The following is a 17362-nucleotide window of genomic DNA, read 5'->3' as shown; positions in this document are numbered from 1 at the left end:
CTATATAAGATATTAAAACAAAGAGGATTCTTATTCCAATTCAAACGGCAGCAAAGGGACTCTCTGTCATTTTAGAATACATAGTGAAGTATGGTAGTAATCACAATGATCCAATATCTTGAGCATTTATATGTACAGATTCCAATGTAAAGGACAGTGTACTCGATATAAAAGAATGCTATCCTCAGGGCTAAACCTATAATGCAGTTCTTTTGGACAACTGAAAACCTTTTATTTCTTGTAAAGAGACATCCATGGTATTGCGTCATTCAAACCGCATACATCACTGGACAATTTGTATATCCATCTCTGTTCTCGTAGAAGCAGAAAACTGGACACATCACTAATATGTGATGGAATGTAAGGTTTCTCTAACACAGTCCACTTAAAATCTTCTGCATTATGTCCCTGCTCAAAGAAGTGTTTGCTGAATTTAGTCATAGTTTTTTTGCATCTAAATGTGCTTTAGATGCAATCAGCTGATGTCTGTTTTTATGAAAAAATACATACAAGAATTAAAGGAACTTTAAGGACTTCCTATCATGTTTGGACTTCTCACTGGTGCACCTTCCTTTTTCGTTAAAAAACCAAGACAAGATAGGCTCTAGCCCTAGGCCTTCCAAAGAAGCCAGGAAGGAAATATCTTTGTGGTTCGATCATATGGATGCATGGAATGGCAAAGCCATTTTTGCATCGGTCCCGGAGGTAGTGACAGAATTGGATGCCAGTCGATGGGGCTGGAGGGCCAGTTGCGGCTCGATGGAGACGGGGGAAGGTGATCCCCGGAGGAATTACACCTACATATCAACTGTCTGGAACTCCTGGCAGGTTCTTCTGGCATTCAGACTCTATTCCCGTGAATAACAAGTTGTACTTCAGATGGACAATGTGTCAGCAGTACAGTATATCAATTGTTTGGGGCAAAAGGTCACGGATCCTGGGAGAAATTGCCAACGACCTCTGGCATTAATTCCTTCAACACCTTCTCTCATTCTCGGTGGAATACATTCCGGCAGCTCCAATATGGTGGTGGACTGGAATTCATGGTTTCTTCGGGATTCCAGCGATTGGAGACTTCACCCCAAGGTGTTTCATCAACTGAACTTGAAGTGGGGTCTGTGCACGATACACCTTTTTGCGTCATGACCGAACACTCAAATACCCCTGTTTTACAGTTGAGTCCAGATCCCCGAGCTCTAGACTCAGATGCATTCCTTCAATCTTGGACGACGGGCCCGCTTTATGCATTTTCCCGTTCGCCCTGATTCAATGAGTACTGGTGCAGATTTGTCGCCAAGGTGCTCTTGATCACTCCTTATTGGAAGGCGCAGTTGTGGTTTCCAGTGGCACTAACCCTGTCCTGTGCCCCTCCGATTCGACTTCTCTTGTTTCCAGAAATTCTGCGAGATCCGATGGACAACTCTCACCCACTGGTGGTTCAGGGGCAGTTGTCTCTCATGGCCTGGAGACTGTCCGGCGATGATGGCAAGTGGCAGGAGTTTCACAGGACGCAATTTTTTTTCTGTCACAATCTTGTGCTCCCTCTATGCACAAACGTAACAAATCAGCTTGATGTAGATGGGTTTGTTGGTGTGGTGAATGAGAGATAGATCCCTTGGGATCCGGTATCCAAATGATTGTTAACTTTCTATCAGATGTGGCAAGTGAGGGACCGGCAAATAGGACAGTTAATAATTTTCGTTAAGAGATTTCAGCTGGCCATCCGCATGTCGATGCAAAACCTGTGGTGGAGCATCCTATGGTTTGTAAACTCTTAAAGGGCATTAGGTTGATTCGACCACCAAAACCTAGGTATTCCACAGTGTGGGATGTGGATGTGGTACTCCGTTTCATCAGGAATTGGCCAGCGAATGGAGGGCTTTCACCCAAAAAGTTATCAGAAAAACGTACTCTGTTGTTGTGCCTCATTTCCTGCAGAAGGGTCTCGGATGTAAGAGCCTTGAATTTGATAGGTAGAGTATTTACTCCTTCTGGAGTATATTTTATAATTTCTCAATGGACTAAGACTGGATTCCGGATGTGTTTGTTAGCCAGCATTTCCACATAACCAAAAATGATGTGTTGTTCAATGTTTAAAATTCTACAAGGACTGTACTCGTGAATTGCGAAGGGATGTGACAGGTCAATTGATATCTCCTTACATAAACCTTCCTGCCCGGTCTCTTCAGTGACTATGGCCAGATGGGTTAGATGGTTGCTGTCTGAAGCAGGTAACGATGTCTCCATCTTTGGGACTCATTCAGTGAGGGGGGGCTATGGCCTCAAAAGCTATCATGACTGGTTCCCGTTTAGAGGACATTATGGCTGCGGCAGATTGGTCTTCTGATTCAACATTCAAAGTCTTTTATCATAAGCAAATAGCGGATGCAACATCTAATGTGGTTGCACAACTTTAAACTAGCATAATCAGAAGCCTCCGTTTCTTGACACAAAATAAAACAATTTCAAGCTGACACGTCAAGAAATTTCAATTTTATTAAGGATATGGAGGCGAGGATTATCCCGCCCTAGAATTGGTTGTGTTGTGTTAGGAAATGTTATTATTGAGATATGGATTACGAATTGTTATATACATTAACATATGTTTATGGTTTGGTTAGGATCCCCCTGATGCTGATGACATATTTCATGATATTGGGATATTATGGACTGTATTTTCTTTTCAGGATCTGAGACCAAGACGACCAGAAGGATCTTGAGAGACAATCAATAAAGAGTGAAGAAAGATATGCATAATCCTCGCCTCTGGTCCTGACATAGAATTACGGGATGGAAAACTGCAGAGTAGGTGTTCCACTCACAAAGAAGGCGGCCATGGTACTCAGACATGCCAACACTCCCGATTCAGGCGGGAGACTACCGATTTCAAGGCTAGTCTCCCGCCTCCCGATTCAAGCATCCAGAAACCCGATTCCTCGGTGTTTCAGCTGACACGGCTTGGTATTGTGTAACGTGCTAATTATTCCTGCAATAGTCAGAGTGGCGATGCAGGGGCTCTAGATGAGGTAAAAAGCCAACAAATCCTCATCAACAAGCGAATGGTCTTTTAAAGACCTGTGAAGTACTCGGGGCGGCTGTGTGTGTGCCCCGGAAGCTGTTTCAGCCCGGGCTGCCATTGCGCTCCATGCTTCTGAAAGGTAAGAAAAATACGTGCATATGCGTTTCAAAAGTCCGATCCTGCAGCAGCACACTTCCAAAGCCCATACATGACAGTAACCCGATTCAAGGCCCCATTCTTCTGAAATGTTGGCATGTATGATGGTACTCTTCCTGGTACTGGAGTCGCCCTCTTTGGCCCTCACAAGCATTGTGTCAGTGCACAAGCATTGGCTCAAAAGTAACAGTGCCCCTTACGAGAGCACTCTACCTGATATTGGAGTCACTGTACCCCTCACAAACAAGGCGTCAGACGGAGCACAAGAATAGGCTCCAGAGATAACAGCGCCCTTTACAAAGATGGCGGCCATAGTACTCCTCCTGTAGTCACCGTACCACTCACAAACAGGGCGCCCGGCGGGAGCATAAGCACCGCCTCCAAGGTAACAGTGCCCCTTACAAAGATGGCGCTGAGTATGGAGAAAGCCTTGGTATTGGTGATTCTTAGAGTCAGTGCCCTCCTTACAAAGATGACTGCCGGTTCTGACCCGGAAGTCGTCCTGCTGTCAGGGGTGACGAACGCCCCTAACAAAGATGGCGTCCAGCGGTGCGTCGGCCATGGAGGACCAGCAGGCGTGCCCTCAGCCGCCTCCCCGGGCCCCGCATTCCCCGCTCCTTGATGTGAGTGGGTGACCCACAGCGGTGCGGGGTCCGCGACGTTCTTCCGCTCCCACCGCCACGCGCGGGGCTCAGGTGTTCCTCCAGAGCCAGGCGCCCGTGACCCCCGGAAGTGGCGCACCGGAAGCAGCCGGTCCTTCTCCCGAGGCCGCTGTTGTCTGACAATAAACAGGCAGCGCCGAAGCCATCTTAGGATCCGTAGCGCCTAGAGGCCGCGCCTGGGAGGAGGGGCAGGTAAGGGCCCTGGGGCAGAAGCGGGAGGGGCCCCGGGTACGAAGGGAGGGCCCGAGGGGGGGCCACGGGGAGGTGGTGCCTCGGGGGAGGAGCAGGTGAGGGGCCCCTGGGGGCCAATGACTGGCCCCTGCCTGCTGGGAGAAGGGATCACCGGGTGCAGGGGAGGGATCGACCTCTGCTCCCAGGCTTGAAGTAGCCCCCCCACCCCCGGCAGGCGTCAGTGCCACGGACAGGACGTGTCAATGTGGGAGGCGGGAGAAATGTCAACCGCAGAAAAGGGTTACGTGATCGGGTCAAAGCCCCCGGCAGGTCACGAGCACAGCACGCCCCTCCATGCACACACCGCCCGCCCCTCCATGCACACACCGCCCCCTCCATGCACAGCCCTTCCCTGTGCTCAGCCCGCCCCCTCAAGATTGCAGAGCCCCCCATGCACAGGCCACTCTTGCCATGCACAGTCCCCCCGTGCACAGACTGCCCTCTCTCCAATGCTCAGACGCCCTCTCTCCAATGCTCAGACGCCCTCTCTCCATGCACAGCCCTCCCCATGCTCATACTACCCCCTCTCCATGCACAACCCTCCATGTGCACAGCCCCCCGTGCACAGACTGCCACCCTCTATATGCACAGCCCGCTCCCTCCATGCACAGCCCTCCCCATGCAGTCTCGCCATGCACAGCCCGCCCCCTCTCCATGCACAGCCCTCCCCATGCACAGTCCCCGAGCAGAGTCCCCGTGCACAGACCGCCTCCTCTATGTGCACAGTCCCCCTGTGCACAGACCACCCCCTGTCCGTGCACAGCCCACCCCGTGCACAAACTTCCCCCTCCGTGCACAGCCCCCCCCATGCACAGACCACCATCTTCTCCATGCACAGACCGCCTCTCTACATGCACAGCCATCCCCATGCACAGTCCCCCTATGCACAGACCACCCCCTCTACATGCACAGTCCCCCGGTGCACAGCTTTCCCCATGCACAGTCCTACTGTTCAGACCACCCCCTGTCCCTGCACAGCCCACCCCGTGCACAGACTGCCCCCTCCGTGCAGAGCCCTCCCCATGCACAGACCACCCCCTCTCCATGTACCGCCCTCCCCAGTGCACAGTCCCTCGTGCACACACCGCCCCCTCTCCATGCACAGCCCTCCCCGTGTACAGACCACCCCCTCTCCATGTACAGCCCTCCCCGTGCACAGTCCCACCGAGCAGGGACCGCCCCCTCTCTGTGCACAGCCCTCTCACCGTACACAGCCCCCCCTCTGGGCCCAGACCCCCTCTTGGCCCAGACCCCCTCTTGGCCCAGACCCCCCTCCGTGCCCAGACCCCCCTCCGTGCCCAGACCCCCCTCCGTGCCCCGAGCCCCCCCACTGTGCCCAGACCCCCCCCACTGTGCCCAGACCCCCCCTTTCTGTGCCCAGACCCCCCCCCTTTCTGTGCCCAGACCCCCCCTTCTGTGCCCAGAACCCCCCTTCTGTGCCCAGACCCCCCCTCCATGCCCGACCCCCCCCTCTCCCCTCCGTGCGCAGGCTCCTCCTCTGTGCGCAGGCTCCTCCTCTGTGCGCCGGCCCCCCCCCACCCCTCTGTGCACAGACCCCCCCTCCCTGCGCAGACCCTTCCCTCTCCCTTCCATGCACAGACCCCCCCCACCCCCCTTCTCCCTTCCGGGTGCAGACCCTCCCCTCTCCCTTCCGGGTGCAGACCCTCCCCTCTCCCTTCCGGGTGCAGACCCTCCCCTCTCCCTTCCGTGGACAGACCCACCCCCCCCCCTTCTCCCTTCCGTGGACAGACCCCCCCCCCCCCCCTTCTCCCTTCCGTGGACAGACACCCCCCCCCCTTCTCCCTTCCGTGGACAGACCCCCCCCCCCCCTTCTCCCTTCCGTGGACAGACCCCTTCCGTGCACACACCCCTTCTCGCCTTCCGTGCACACCCCCTTCTCGCCTTCCGTGCACAGACCGCTCCCTTCTCTCCTCTGTGCACAGAGCCCCCTGAGGGGGTTATAAGCAGCAGTAGCTCTTGTTAACCCGGAGGCATGTGGGTGAAGCGGGTCCAGGGGTGAACAGGAGGTGGAGGGGTTTCCAGGGGGCACCTCCGAGGCCGGAGGGTTCAAGGATCTCCCCTCCAGGACAGAGATGGCTGTGCGGGGCTGGATCACAGCGCACCAGACTCTGGGAATACGCCTTCTCCCCAGATTTTGCTCTGCAGTGGGCTGTCCAGTGATCTGAACAACTTGAGGGTCCCTCTTATCCATTTTCATTCTTATGGTGAGAGAAGATGTTCTGTTTTGTGCTCCTCTAGGTGCATGTGTCCACCTTTCTGCCACTCTTGAAGGCTTGTTACAGACCCACAAGACTTGAGTGATGAATATTCGCAGTCACATTGAGTTATAACTGACTTTTTTCTGCAGATGGTACCGAAGGCATTCAGTCAAACAATCAGGGGTTTGTAAAGCACGACTACTCACCTGTGAGTGTCTAAATGTGCTGGGGGCTGTTGATCCGTATGGGTGTGGATGTTCAGTTGAAGAGCCAGGTCTCGGGGTCCTTCCTGAATTGGGTCAACGACGCAGGTTTCTTGAGGTGGAGGGGTAGGATATTTCAGGTCTTAGCAGCAAGGTATGGGAAGGATCTTCCTTCGGTTCTGGTCTTGTGGATCCTTGGGATGGAGGCCAGTGCGAGTTGAGCTGAGTTGTCTGGCTGGTGTGTGGAAAGCGAGGCAGTGGTTCAGATATAGTGGTCCAATGTAATGGAGAACCTTGTATGCGTGTGCGAGGAGTGATTGTCTTGTTGAGTAGGAGCAAGTTGAGTTGTTGGAGCTGTTTTGCCCTGTTGCTGCGGCGGGGAATGTTGAGGACCAGTCTGGCTGCGGTGTTTTGGACGTTCTGTAGTTTCCTGAGCTGTTTCTGAGTGACACTGGCATAAAGTGCGTTGCCGTAGTCAAGTCTTCTGGTAATGCATGGGTGATCGTCTTTCTGGATTCGGTGGTAAGCTATTTGAAAGTATATTTGGTTGGATGAGAGGTAATATATAGGAAACAGGCACTTGAATACAAACAAACACGTAAAAACAAGCAATTACAGATGAATGAATTTATGATGCTTTTATTCTTTCTTGTGCTTCACATGATATAATCAGCCAATGCGTTTCGCCCAAACACGGGCTTCTTCAGGGCTGTAATGGTATACAATATAAGAACACTTTAAAATTGAGGATACGCGACCAAGAAAAACATTTGTTTCCAAACTAGAGTGAAAGTATGGGGTATAGAAAAATAAATTTATTGAGAGGCAGAGGCCGAGAAAGCCATAAGTGCAAGATGTGAGAAAAATAATTAGGGTGAGAAGAATGTGGGGGAAAAATACTAGTTTAAGTGCTCGCCTTTGCGGTTTCCTGGCGCTGATACTCATACCGCTGTGGAACCCCTCCTGGCTTTCCCTGTGAAGTGTCCACTCCTGGGCACACCCAGGGTGAAGCCAGGCATCCTTAGCGCTGTTGGGGTCGGTGTGGAGGCTAAGCAAGCTATTGCCCAGAGTTGCAGCGTGGGGCCCGTGATTAGAATAGGCACCGAGGCGAGAATAGACAGGTCCAAGGAAATTGAGCCCGAGCCCCGCCGAGGTGGGAATCGAACCCTGGTCCCTGGCCAGAACTCTGCTTCAGGGTCTGCCGCTCTAACCATTGAGCCAAACTCCTCCACAAGGTGTTGGAACAATGCTTAAATCAGTGGGTTGCGATTAAGCCTCAGTACAAGCAAGTACCCGTGAATGTGGAGAAAAATGGGTCAATACTGGGACAGCTGCGCTAAGTCCTGATTTAGCAAAGAAAGCGATTAAAACGGCAAACCGAAGTAGGTCAAGCGCTGCATGCCGTACATTCTAAAGGAGCCCACAAATAAAGTTGCTAAGTCCTAACTCTGTAAAGAGAGTGATTAAAATTGAGTACTGTCAAGGAAATCGACTTAAGTCAAGCGCTGCGTGCTGGACATTCTAAAAGGGGCCCACAGATAAAGTTACGCTAATTCGTAGTGAGACAGCGAAAAACTGTGGAAGGGTTTGAACGTACTTCAGAGCGGTATTAACCGTACGTAGAAACCTGGAGCTGTGTCCGTTAGCGACGTCCTCTGGCCAGCATGGTTGAAGCGAGATAGCGATACGTCTGCTGTTGGTTTAAATGCAGCTATCAATTAGCGGCATGTTTTGTCAGCTGGACCGCGCTGCCGGAATGGTGATCGAACCTTACTTCCGGGGTCCTCCCCAGCGCGGGGATATTGGAGCCATAAAAACTAGACCTATATATTGCCTCTCATCCAACCAAATTCGCTCAATTATTTTTGTGATCTACAAGCAGCAGATCATTTGAGGTGGGCAATATGATATACTGTTGTGACTAGTTCTGGTGGTGCAGTCATCTATGACTCGGCTGCTTCCAACTCTTTTCTTCCAGCTATTCGTAAGTCTTTTGAAGCTGGCGGACCATGTGGAAACAGGAAGATACTGCGTTGATTTGGTGGTAAAAAAATAATATGTAATTACATTTTTCTGTCACATTACATTCCCATTTAATATGCACCATATCTGCTAGTGAACTGATCTTGATCCACAAAGTAATGGTCATGGAAAAAAAAGATCACGTTACAATTCGCCACAGTACCATGCAGCTGTGATAAATTGAGTCGGATCAAGTAGTGCAAGAGTTCCGTATGTATTTTAGTAAGAAAAACAGTCCCATAATATCAAACTGGGGGAAGTAAGGGAGGGGAAGAGGGGTAAAGGGGGTTCTGGGGCTGCTGGCTCAAGGGTGGTCTACCTATACCAAGCGTGAGTATAGTGGGGCTTCCCCGCGTTCCTCTTGATTGCCCAGGGGCAGAGGGGGTGTAGTAGCGTCTGTCAGCTTGTGTTTGCATGTATTGTTGCAACGGCCCCCATATGTCTTTGGGGTGGAGGTGGCTGGAGGTCCCAGAATGCTGATAGCTGCTCCTGACTGAACGTCGCATCCTGAGCCATTCCTTTCTGTGGGGGTCCTCCTCCTTCCCCAGTTTATTGCTATTCGTCGCTTAGTGAGCAAGAGGAGCAGGGCCGCAAGTTTCCTACAGTTATATGGGAGGTCTTTCACATACCCTAGCATCGCAAGCATAGGGGATCTTTCTACGCGCAATTCAAGCATCTAGTTTATCGCATCAGAAACAGTTTCCCAGTTAAGGTGAATACTCGGACATCCCCGGGCAAGGTGGAGGAAGGTTGCCTCAGTTTCGCATTGCGCCTCCTCTATTACTTTGACCTTTTGGAGCCAAACAGGCGTTCTGTATAATCTTTGGATACATTTGAAGTGAATGAAATGGAGGCAATAGTTCGGGGATAGGGCGCGCGCCTGTGCGCAGCAGAATATCCATTGTTCCTGAATGATTGAGATGCCCAGCGTGGCCTCCCAATCTTGGTGAGCTCGTGGCATACGAAGGGGCGCTCTCTGTTGCATGTCTGCATATAGGCGCGTGACGAGCTTGCGTGGAGAGGGGTTGCTCCGGAAGCGCTCAAGGGTGTGGAATGTTGGGGGCACGGTTGGAAAAGAGGGAAGGATGGCGGGCAGTGAGGCTCACAGTTCGTAATATGTCATCTGTTCTAGTGTGGACAGCTGACCCTCTTCCTGTACCCATTGTAGCTCAATGAAGTTGCCCTCCAGAAATATGTCCCACATTTTAGTGAGCTGTAGTTTCCTCAGTATGGCGCCAGGTCCCGCCTCGGCCAGGAATGGTAACACCGGCTGCCTAATCAGAGGGATGGAGAGGGCGTACTGTATCTCCAGTTGTGCCCTCCACAGTGTCCACCCCACCCTGAGGCCGGGATCGTATCTGATATATAGCTAAATGGAGGGGGAGCGGGGCAATCTGGTCATGTTCAAGTGCAGCGTGCGCCATGAAGTGTGTAGGGAAGACCCAGTGAAAAGCAAATGGGCTTGGACGCACCAGTAGTATAGATCGAAATCGGGCGCGCCAAGGGCACCCTGCTCAAAAGGTAGTGTGAGCGTTTCCCAGGAAATCCGGGGCTGCCTGCCCGCCCATGCCAGGGTGATCATGTTGGATCCTCAACGCTTCCTGAAACTGTGAGTGAGGGGGATCGGTAGGTTCGTGAATAGGTAGAGGAGCTTTGGTAGTACCACCATTTTGGATATAGCCAATCTGGGACCGTGGCAAAGTGATCCATCTTTTAATACACAACTCCAGCCAATCCATTAGTTTACTGTAGTTGGAGCGCCATCATTCCGCGGGATCTCGACTTATCCAGATGCCCAGGTATTTCACTGGGTCTTGTGAACATTGCAGTGGAAATTCTGAGTAGACTTTGGATGTGGCCCGATTGATTAATATTCTAGAGAGCCCACAAAAGAGAAGAAACTCCCTTATTTGGGGGTGTAGGTTGTCCGTAGGGTGTTTCACGTATAACGTGACGTCTCGCTATATGCGGACTACAAGAATCACCCAGGGGGTGAATGCTAGACCCCTGTGGACAAGATGTTGCCGCAGGCGGGCAGCGAGAGGCTCCATGGCTATGGCAAAGATGAGGGACGATAGCGGGCATCCCTGACGGATGTCGCAGGAGACCGGGAATGGTGGCGATATTACTCCGTTGACTCTGATTCGTGCTGTGGGAAGAGTGTATAGTAGGGTTATAAGTTTAATTAACTTGGGGCTGAGACTTATGCTGCCAGGAGAGCAAATAAACATGGCCATTCAAGCGAATCAAATGCCTTAGTGGCATCCAAGAAAATTGCTGCTGCCTCCAACTGCGGGTCTACCTCTTGCATTGTGGCAAAAAAGTGTTTGGAGGTTGTGGGTTGTCGCTCTGCCAGGAACAAAACCACATTGGTCCGGGCGGAGCACCATGGGCAGCAGCGGGAGAAGCTGTGAGACAATGAGCTTGGACAGTATCTTATTACCCACGTTTATCATGGACAGTAGCTGATATGAGTCGCATCTCAAGTGGTCTTTGTCGGGTTTCAATATTGTGATGATTAAGGCATCACGGAGCGAGGGAGGTAGAATTCTCCGCTCCACTGATTCCTCATACATGTTAATGAGGTGGGGGCAAGTATGTCAGAATATTCCTTATAAAACGCTGCGGTCAGACTTTTAAGTTCTGTCACCCGGCAGGGCAAGTGTAGTTCGGATCACCTCCTCCTCTGTGAACATTTTGTCGAGGTAGGTTCCATGCCCAGCCTCTTACCATAGTACCTGTATAGATTCAGGTCTGCAAATGTGGGAGTGGCTGATTCTTGTTGGGTCATGCGAAGTTCGGGGATGTAGTCACCTGCCCAGGGTTTCCGAAGGACCCTGCCAAAGTCCTTCCTGCCCGATTTCCCCCTCACCATACCGTCAAGCCCGTGCCTACCTAAGAAATGAGATTCGCGCGTGGCTGCTTCGTGGAATTCATCCATTTTCTCTCTAATTTTGTGGAGCAGATTTTGGTTATGTTTGGCAAAAAATTCCAGTTCCATCACCTGTATATCTTTTTCTAGGCGCTTGAGATCACCCCTAAGAGAGCAAAGCACACCCGCCTCCATGGCTATGCATTCTCCACAAATGACCATCTTGAATGCGTCCCTCAAGGTCGAAGGGGAATCGACTGTGCCCTCATTAAACGAGAAATATTCAGAAATGAACAGTCCGATCGTTTCACGAAACACTTGGTCTCGCAACGCTCCCTGCTGAAGTCTCCAGCTGAACGCCCTGGCCGGATAATCGGGGACATCCAGCATGAGCGCCACCGGAGAGTGGTCTGAGAGGGTCGGGGGTAAATGTGACGTTTCCGCAGCCCAGGCCACCACGTCACAGAAGACCAACCAGTAGTCGATCCGCGACCAGGTAGGTCCAGCTGACGTCACACATGTGCCCTGCAGCTCTCAGGGATGTCTGTGATGCCAGACATCCATCACATCTCCATTCGAGATGATGGCTTGCCGCGGCCCTAGGTTGGGTACGACGCGAGTTGCCCGACCTGTCCATTCTAGCGCCAAGTACAACATTGTAATCTCCTCCCCATACTATTGCGCCCGGGCCGAGGGAGTCAGCCAAATGTCCGATAAGAAGTCAGGATCATGTGCATTGGGGCCATATACTGAAATCAGTCAGAGTGTATGCCACCCAGTAAACCAGCAAGTATTACATAGCGCCCCTTTTTGTCACAGATGGAAATGCATTAAAGCCGGTGCAGCCCCTTCCTGATTAGGATGGCCACCCCCGGGCATAGTTGGAATAGCAAGCAATGTGTCTCTCGCCGATCCAGCTCGCTCGCAAGCACCCGCATGTGTGCTCAGTGAGATGCGCAATAATTGGTCTAGCAGGTGCTCCTGGCTGGGGGTGAGGGCCCAGGGATCTGTGTTCTCGTTCTACAATACAAACAGGTGATAGTGATTCACCAAAAAGGTCATGCAGCATTTCCTCAACATAGTCTTCCACACGTGCCATTGCAGTGGATTCCGGCACCCCGCGATTCTTAGATTATTGCAGCACGATCTGGCCTCCAAATCTTTGTTCTTTTGTTTTGAAGGAGCTTTTCTCAAGTGGTCCCACCATCATTCTCCAGAGCTGAGGTATGCTGCTCCACTTGCTCAAGGCGCTCATGTTTAGTTACTTTCTCTTTGAGGCGGTCAAATCTGTCTGACAGCTAGTCTATTTTATTGTCAATGGCAGTGAGAGACTGTTTGAGGTCTCTGAACATTGCTCGAATGTCTGGTTCGAGGGGGGGGTAGCGCCGCTTGGTCTGTCTCTGGCTGGGTGTCCTTTTTGGCTGAGGAGCTGTTAAATGGTAGCGGCAGTTTCAGTTGATAATCTTTCAAGTATTTGCCCGGCGGTAATCGCCTCTCATACCACTCGATAATTTACCAATAAAAGAGGCAGGCGCCGGAGACTGGAAGGCAGGAAACAAAGTTTTATTCCGTCGGAGCAGAACACATCAGATCAGACAGCAAGGTATCGTCACGAGGTGCTCTAACTGCATCTCTGAGACCTGGTCTCTTATACACTGGTTTATTGCTTTATTACATATAGTACATTCTTGAGATTCCCTTGATGCCTGAAAGAACATCCCCTGAAGCCCCGGCTCAGATCCGATCCCACACATAGATACAGTAGAAGTTCCCACCCTACCCGCAGTGGGAGATGGCTATCGCGCAGCAGGGAATTCCGCTAATTCCCGGGGGTGTGTGCAACTGGCCGGGTCTCAGGGGGTAGGGGCTTTGATCTACTGTAATCCCTTTGAAGTGGGGTGTTTCCCTTACAGTAGGGGCAGTAAACTGCATCCGCAGGGCTAGGTGATGGCCTGGGACCAGTTCAGACAATGGGGCGCAGAGGAAGGGGGTTATCAAAGGAGAGGCATGACCATGTATGGGTTGTCGGTTGGAAGTGGTTCCGTAGCAGGGTCGCGCAGAAGGAGAGGGTTTATGGCCTGTATGAGAGAGCGGGGGTGGCCGGCGCGCGGGGGGGGGATGCTTGCAGCGCCAGGGGAAAGCGCTGGCGGTCGAGAGTGAGCGGGGAGAGAGTGGGGTGCCTAAAATGGCGGCTGTGCATTCGCTGCGCGTGGTGCTGGGGAGGGGCAAGATGGCGCAGATAATGTTCAGTTTGCGAGCTAAATTTCCACAGAGCCGCTGGTGAGTTTGCATTGTTCAAAGACCAATTTAGATTGTTTGGCATCTGATTTCCCATACTTTGGATGTGTTTGTGGCCCCAGCGGGTATATGCTCTTGTCTTGTCTTAGGCGGCTGCTCAAGGGGAGAGAGCGCTAGCAGCTTCCCCGTTGCCACTCATTGTGTCTTAGTTGCCTTCAGGTGCCTGGACTCTCTGGCGCGCAGCTGATGGGGCGGTTGCACCGCAGCCGTCGTGGGACACACGTATTCAAGGGACGGTGTACCTCAGGTCTGCTTTGGCTGGTGGGCCCCAGAGCTGTGCATTCCCAGTTCTCTCACCGCCAGTTGAATCCTTGCGTGAGAAGTGGAAGAGTGCGGAATGTCAGTAAATGGATGGTCATTCCTTGCGCAGGATAATTGTGAGAGATAGTTGTGCCGGTGTCTGTCTTATAAATGAAGAGTTGGGAGGTGCTCCTACTTCTCCTCCAATTCAGGGTTGACCACAGGCCTGATTTGTTATGCTTTAATTAATTGGGCATGGATTGCAGTGCAGGAACACTCCTTTTTCCCGACCTCACCTTAGTTTAGATCTCGGCTAGGCTGCGTGCCTTCAGGCCTCTCTTTACATCCAATCCAGCAGGGGGGCCAAGCACCACTCTGAGCGCGTCTTTGTCACGCACTTTCACGCCGGGCTGCCAGATTTTCGATCTCCCGTAGTTCAAGGTGCCACCCCCAGCTGTTTTTAACGTGCACCGCACCACGTATCGCGGCGATCTCCGGTGAGGTCATGGTCAATGTATTTCTTTTTTTTTTCACCAGGGGTAGTGGCCTCCCGCGTAGCCCGGCCTCCCCACCGGGACTCGTGGAGCCAGGAAGCCGATCCTCATACGGGTTCTCAGTCCCCGCTCATCGATCGCTCAGTGCACGTCCCAGCGTCACTCACCTTCTGGGCCAGCGATCCCTGCTCCGTGGCCCCTGAAGCTGCCAGTAAGCCGCCCTCCTCCTTCACGCTGGGGGTCGTAGGTTTGCGACGTTACACCACTCCGTTTCTGCGCCAGCAGCATGTCTCTAGGCCGCACCTCCGGTCGTTGGTCGCGCACGTCGCACCAGAGGGGTCTGCAGAAGTCAGAGCTCCCGCATTGTGGTGGCTAGACACTCCGGTGTATATCCAGGTGGGATTGTAGCGATAGGACCGTCCACGTCAGGGGATAAATGTTGGATTAATTGTCCCGTCTACGGGGCCTCACTGTAATCGGCCTTCATGATGTCCGGCTCCACCCCCCGATTTGGTGGTACATTGAGAGCGAGGAGTCTAGTATGATGCTGAGGTTACATGTGTGGTCCATAGGGGAGCGAGGGGTTGCTAGTACAGCGGGTCACCATGAGGCATCCCAGTCTGAGGGGTTGGGTTCCAATGTGAGTAGTTCGGTTTTGTCCGAGTTGAGCTTGAGGCAGCTGTCTTTCATCCAGTTAGCGACAGCCTTCATTCTGTTGTGAAAGTTGATTCTGGCGGCTGTAAGTTCGTTGGTGAGGGAGATGATCAGCTGGGTGTCGGCGTAGTAAACCATGTTGAGGCCGTGGCTTCTGGCGGTGGCTGAAAGAGGAGCCATGTATATGTTGAAGAGGAGTGGGCGCAGGAGGAACCCTGCGGTACTCCGCAGCTGATCTCTGTGGGCTCAGAGAGGAACGAGGGAAGTCTGACTCGCTGTGTTCATTCAGAAAGGAGTGGATCCAGTCCAGTGCCTTGTCGCTGATGCCGGCGTCGTAGAGTTTCGTGATTAGGGTGGGGTTATCAAGTCTAGAATATTGCTAGCAATCATTGGGTGGGAGAAACAATACAGAAACAAGTCCCTTTTACATCAAAGTTTTTTAACTCTTGAATTATTGCATGAAAGACAATTGCAAACTAAGGGTGGGATAGTCCTCGCCTCCGTGTCCTTAGTAGAATTGAAAATTCTTGACACGTCAGCTAGAAGATTTGTCTTTGTGTCAGGACCGGAGGCTCCGATTATGCTAGTTTAAAGCTGTCTTACCACCGCAGATGCCACATCTACAATCTGTTTATAATATTTCTTAAATGTAGACTTGGAGGTCCAGTCTGCTGCTCCCATTATATCTTCTAAACAAGAGCATTTGACTTGGAAGCCATGGCTCCTCTGGCAGACTGCGCCCCAGAGGCAGAAATGTCGATGCCTGCTTCCGCCAATAAAGTAATCTTAATGAACATTAAAAGCACTTTAAATTGAAGCAAAACATTCTGTACAAATAAACATTCAAGTTATTCTTGATTCAACTTAATCTCAGTCCCAAATCCTTTTAAAAGATAAGAGAACCGTCAACCACTTCTTTTCGATGATGCGCTTGTTTTATTCACACTTCAAAAAGTGAATCCAAATTAAAGATAAATTCCAACTGTCGATGTTGTCCTGGTCCCAAACAATAACATGCTGCTCATTCTTTAGTCCCAATGCATTTCGGGTGCGACCTGCACCCTTCTTCAGGGGTTCTCTACAAGTAAATATATCATTTGTAATTCGAGAAAACCAAGCATTTCAAGGTTGTGTCATATGTTAACATCAGTCTCATGATTAATCAAGAAATGCATTTAAAGTAGACCCGTAATATTCGGGAAAGCCCAAAAATTCAACATAGGTGAGCTCCAAGTGTTAGAAGATAGAAAGAAAATCACTGAGATATGTTAGTTGCGGCGACACAAAAGCACCAAACACATACAACGTAAAAGCATACAGAATTCACCCGTGACTTGAAAAGAAAAGAAAAAAGGAGAAGAAAAACGTACGCAATGTGCAATATAAAATATGTATATATGTACCTAGTCACGATCTGTCTTGGAACCAAGTCACTAGTTTAACAGCTGAATTGCGATAAACTGCCTAACGCGTGGCAGCGCCACTGATAACCACGTCGTACTTGCCGCTCTAACGAAAATGCTAATCCAAAGTAAATCCACCTGTTATGTGGAATCTGCAAGTAATGTATAATTACTGTAAACGTATATAAATATGCACAAATACGTGAAAATGTCACTACGCTGGAGAGGCACTTACTAAGTATTGGACCTCGCAATCAGATGTTATGTCTCCTCCCAAAAAAAGGAAAACAAGCTGTAAAGTACAAAACGGTCTGTTACTGACTATGTCACTGATGAAATACCGAAAAGCATATTCTCTCGTTGTGTAAAAAGAAACTTACTGAAGCGGGGATAGTGTCCTTCTACTCAGAACCGCATGCGATACTCGACTGGTCAAACCGGTATTCAGAAATGAGATTTCAGGTGAGCGCGAAGCATATTGCATACGTGATTAATAGAAATAGATGAAGGATACTGAAACGCGTGAAAAAACATAGCGGCCATCTTGAAGAGGACTACGATGGCTGAAATAAACTGAAACCTGAAGCGCTCGTGCCCAAAAATAAGGAAAGAAGAAATGGATGAATGACGAAAAATAAATAAGTAGAATAAAACAGTAGTGCGTGTACACACCAGTGTGTTGTGACTAAAAGTCAACGAATGCCCGATCACCAACATGTGTATCTGAACTAATGGTGAACATAGAGCCTACTACCACACGTGAATGAAACAAAAAATGAGAAAGTAGAAGTAAAGAGGATGCGATAAGGATTAGAATGCAGATATCTTCTAATTCTAATGTATGAGTACATATTATTATCATGAAACATGTTCAGAAACAGGTTCATTC

General features: G+C 50.7%; 1 protein-coding gene across 3 annotated transcripts in view; it reads left to right on the top strand.

Annotated features, from left to right (window-relative positions):
• Positions 1–3680: 3680 nt before the first annotated feature.
• The window catches only part of LOC146829871 (uncharacterized), an 89870-nt gene continuing 76188 nt past the window's right edge, over positions 3681–17362 (top strand). The window contains exon 1 of one of the 3 annotated variants that reach the window (XM_085608533.1): positions 3681–4029. The gene's annotated coding sequence lies outside the window, so the exon portion shown is untranslated. Of the gene's footprint in view, positions 4030–5943; positions 6294–17362 lie in introns of those variants that run through there. The other 2 variants (XM_085608535.1, XM_085608534.1) reach the window with 2 other exon arrangements.

Source organism: Triturus cristatus, chromosome 5_2 (genome assembly GCF_964204655.1).
Source record: "Triturus cristatus chromosome 5_2, aTriCri1.1, whole genome shotgun sequence".
Classification (NCBI taxonomy): domain Eukaryota; kingdom Metazoa; phylum Chordata; class Amphibia; order Caudata; family Salamandridae; genus Triturus; species Triturus cristatus.
The sequence above is the reverse complement of the archived record's forward strand: the minus strand, read 5'-3'. Positions and strand labels throughout refer to the sequence as shown.